Raw genomic sequence first — 4,737 nt, 5'->3', positions numbered from 1 at the left:
GCACTGGTGTTTCAGCAACAGCTTGCACTTCATGTATCTTTTTTAGTTCTAGCTCCTCCAATCTTCTTGTCATAGTTGCAACCGTTGCTTTCATATCAACATCTTCATTCAAGGTGTACATCCCAGCCTTAGCATTAAAGGCATTTGGTTGAGACTTCATCTTCCCCACTTCTCATTTGTTCAGTTCATCCCATCCCCTTGATACTTCAGCCACATAACTCAAGAAATCCAGGGCTTCCTCCGGATTCTTGCTCATGAAATCTCCTCCACACATTGTCTCAAGGAATTGCTTCATTGAGGAAGACATCCCATCATAAAAGTAACTCACCAATAGCCATGTATCAAAACCATGGTGAGGACAAACATTGATGGCTTCCATGTATCTTTCCCAACACTCATAGAATTTCTCATTCTCTTTAGCTGAGAAGTTTGAAATTTGCCTTTTGAAGCCATTTGTTCTATGAGTAGGAAAAAATTTCTTGAGGAATTCAACTTGCAAATCAGTCCAAGTCCGGATACTCCTTGGCCTTAAAGAATTAAGTCAAATCTTGGCCTTATCCTTTAAAGTAAAAGGTAAGCCTCATCAAGTTGATTGAAACTCCTCCTTCTTGAAACATATTACAAACATCTTCAAATTCCTTGATATGGGCATAGGGATTCTCACTTTCCATCCCATGGAAAGTTGGTAGAAGTGGAACAATATGTGGTCTAATTACTAGCTGCTTTGTGAGGGGCACTATACATGATGGTGCACTCATACAAGGTGGATGCATGCGGTCCCTCATTGATTTGAATGCATTGGGATTGTCCTGGTGATCATGGTGACTATGCTGATCTTCAGGTGTAGCTTCCATGATATTCAAGCTCAATTCCAATTCCTTGTTATGAGGTATTTCAAGTTTCACAAGCCTTCCTCCACTATCTCGTATCCAATTTGGCATACACAACTAGTATCAACTATAACAAAAACAAAACTACAGAAAGACTAAGATTAACTAAAACTAAATTAAAAGATATGTTAGAATATGAACAAGTAAAAGAAACAATTTAAAAAGTTAGTATAATGGAAGAAAAATCACCAAACTTGTGATGAAAATCACAAGTACTCTGAAAGATAATATCACTGTGAAGTTGGCACCTTCCCCGGCAACGATGCCATTTGATTCTATGCCCAGCTGGTGTACCTTGATTTTGATCCTCAGATAGGAGTAATCAACAAAGTTTATAACCTATTACACCATGTGCTAGGATAGCCTCAGCTAGCATAGCATAGTGGCTCTAGGATCGTTCACTGGGAAGGGTTTTTAACTTACAACTGATAATAATTCAAAGTTAAATTGATGCTTTTTCATTTCAAGGTTAGCTTCAAAAGAAAACATAAATTTTGGTTTAAAAATGATTGGTTTTAAGCTAACTAAAATAAAGTAATGGGAATTACTTATAAAGAAAAGCATTTCTTGGAGTTTTGGGATAACTGGGGTCAGGCTCCTCATACAAAAATAGAGTTCCAGTCACATGAATCTTTTCCTCGCATTAGAGAATTAACATATAGTTATTTCTCTAACTGGTGTGGTACAGATGCTTCCCTTTTATGGATTCCAACACTAAATCTCTCTCACTGATTCATCTTGCAATGACTCGTGCCTCTCACCTAGCATTTGTCATTCAAGGTGATCCTTAACCTTGGATTTCCCTTCTCAAGCTCGCAAGAGATAACTAATGGATGTCTCCTTAGAGTCCAAAAGCTTACCAAGTGTTGGCTATTCTAGAAAATCCTACCTTCAAATCACCTCCCAAAGGCTCGCAAGAGGTAAACTAGTGCATCTCAATGGACGGAGATCACTTGCCTTACCAAGTGTTGGCCCAGGTGATTTAAAGGCGTTTTAAGTTAACTAAAAACATAGAAACCATTAACGGGTCACACTTTCTTTTCATTAAAAGCTGAAACAACAAAACTTCCAATTTTTGCATTCGGCACCTTACCCATCTTCCTTAACTCCAAGAGACAAAAAGCCTAGCCACTCATTCTCTGAGGAAACATCCTTAGAGCTTGTTTGGCTAGTAAGAAAAATACAATCAAAGTGAGTAGGTAAGGTAGAGCAAGGCTCTGTATATTACTCCCTTCAAAACTATACAAAAAGTGGTCCCTGAGAACAAACTCCCGAGATATATCTTGTTTTGTAAAAAAAATTACAAACTATATATATGAGGTTATTCACCCTTTGTTCTTACTTATTAACTAAGGAATCCTATGATTGGTGGATTACAAGGAGAAAATGGGGATTTAAACAACAAATATCTGAAGAAAAAATCTAAAAGAGTCGGTCACAAATATCTGGAAGCACTCAGGTGGATTTCGCAGGCATGCAACGTAGGTTGCGAAATTTTGCAAGTTAAAAGTCTCCATTTCGCAGCCAAAGGCTGATTTCAGCTTTCAGCTTGGTGTGATTGCCTTCTTATGGCTATAACTCCTTCATTTCAGCTCCAATTCGCATACTGTTTGAAGTGTTGGATTCTTGACTTCCCGAGCTTTGAAATGACATATAGTATGCATGAAATGAACTCCAAGAAGTGCTCTAAATGTGTCCAACAGTTGCTGTCCTCTTGGATTCTTCATGTTAGATTTCTCCCTTTGCTTTCCCTCCTTGCATTCTTGATTTGCTTTTGGCAAAGGACTATAAAGCTTCAAAGCTTGGGTTCTTCATGCAAATGATCTTCCAATTTCTTTGCCATGGATTCTATAGAACTCTCCTCAATCTTGGATTGCTTTGGTGATCAAAATACTATAAAAAACACCAAAACTTAACAGAATTTGATTAGAAACGATTGTAAAGGTACTTAATATGCTAATTGAGTTAAAAGGTAATAACTACTACTCAAAAGTGTTTAAAAGAGTTAATTACAAGCTACAAAATAACACTTTTTGAGTAGTAATCAACCATACACTAGGGTAGCATAGTATAGTGGTTCTAGGATCGTCCACAGGGATGGGTTTTCATCTCACACATGATATTAGTTAAAGTACTGAAATGGTGCTTTTTCTTTTATGAGTTAGCTTTAAAAGAAAACATAATTTTGGTTAAAAAGGGTTGATTTTAAATTAACCAAAAATAGTAACTGAGATTAATTACAAAGAAAAGATTTCTTGGAGTTTTAGGTCACTAGGTTCAGGTTCCTTAGACAAAAGGGGGAGATTCTAGATCTTTTCCTCGCGTTGGGGATAATAACATAAAGAATGGTTATCTCCCGAATCGGTGTGTATTTAGCAATCAAGTTTTGATCCCACTGGTCCATGAAAGACTGCAGTTGCTTCCCATTAATGGTGTTTCAAACACTAAAGACCTCTCACTATGAATCATCTTTCAATGGCTTGTAAGAGATAACTAATCACCTCTCACTGTGAAAAACTTACCAAGTATTGGCCATTCAAGGTGATCCTAACCTTGGATTACCCTTCAAAGGCTCGTAAGAGATAACTAATGGATCTCCTGGGAGTCTGAAAAGCTTACCAAGTAATTGCCATTCTAGGTAATCCTAACCTTGGATTACCCTTCAAAGGCTCGTAAGAGATAACTAATGGATCTCCTGGGAGTCTGAAAAGCTTGCCAAGTAATTGCCATTCTAGTTAATCCTACCTTTAAACCACCTCCCAAAGGCTCGTAAGAGATAACTAATGGATCTACAGGGAGTCTGAAAAGCATACCAAGTATTGGCCCAGGTGATTTTAAGGGATTTTAAGTTAAACCTTAAAAAAATAAAAAACCATTAATGGGTAACAACTCTCCTCATTTAAAGCAAGGAAAACTCCCACTTTTATATCTGGATCCCTTACCTAGCTTCCTTCGGTCCAAGAAACGAAAAACCTAGCCACTCATCCTTTGAGAAAACATCATCAGAGGTTGTTTGGCTAGAAAGAAAATAAAAACAAAATGAATAGGTAAGGCAGAGCAACGCTCTGTGTATTTCTTACTGAAAGAATTTACAAGTGTTCTTTGGAATTTCTTCCGAGATGATTTTACAAGTGTGATATGGAATTTCTTCCGAAATATTGCAAAAGAGATATTTTAAGACCTATATAGAGAGATATTTTTAACCCCTCCTTTAGATATCCTAAATATCTAAAAATATCTTTAGTTGATTACAAGGAGAAAATAGGTAATTACACAAAATATCTCTAGATAAAAATCTCGCGGAGTCGGTGCAAAAATACTTGAAAATTACACAAGAGGAATTTCACAAGGCTTGCGAAATTTCGCATAGGGTGCAAAATTTATTTTCCTCAGCTTTGGTTTCGCAAGGCTTGCGAAATTTCACACAAGGTACAAAATTCATCTATCACATACTTGCTCTCTATCCTACAGCTTGTACTCCTTTTGGCATTTTGCATGCTTTGCGAAAATTTCGCATAGCCATGCAAAATTGCTGGTTGTTAGATTTCTTCTCTAATTCTCTTCCTTGCATACTTGATTGATTTGGCAAAGGCTACGAGGCTGTCCAAAACTTGGATTCTTCATGTGTTTGAGCTTCAACTTGCTTTGCCAGGGACTATACAAAATTCTCCCTCATCCTTGGCTCGTTTTAATGATCATAAAGCTATTAAAAACACCAAAACTTGCCAAAAACTGATTAGAAACATTTGCAAGGGTCTTTAATGTGCCAATTGAGTTAAAAGGTAATAAATATTACTCAAAAGTGTTTAAAGGAGTTTATAATAAGCTATAAAAGAGCACTTGTTGA

At 36.9% G+C, this 4,737-nt stretch overlaps 1 non-coding gene across 1 annotated transcript; it reads left to right on the top strand.

Moving 5' to 3' along the window:
- The first annotated feature begins 344 nt into the window (after positions 1-344).
- On the top strand, positions 345-451 carry LOC117908002. The gene has a single exon (XR_004650122.1). It is a non-coding gene; the product is annotated as a small nucleolar RNA R71 (small nucleolar RNA).
- Positions 452-4,737: the final 4,286 nt, after the last annotated feature.

The sequence above is a fragment of the Vitis riparia genome, chromosome 18 (genome assembly GCF_004353265.1).
Source record: "Vitis riparia cultivar Riparia Gloire de Montpellier isolate 1030 chromosome 18, EGFV_Vit.rip_1.0, whole genome shotgun sequence".
NCBI classification, from domain to species: Eukaryota; Viridiplantae; Streptophyta; class Magnoliopsida; order Vitales; family Vitaceae; genus Vitis; species Vitis riparia.
The sequence above is the reverse complement of the archived record's forward strand: the minus strand, read 5'-3'. Positions and strand labels throughout refer to the sequence as shown.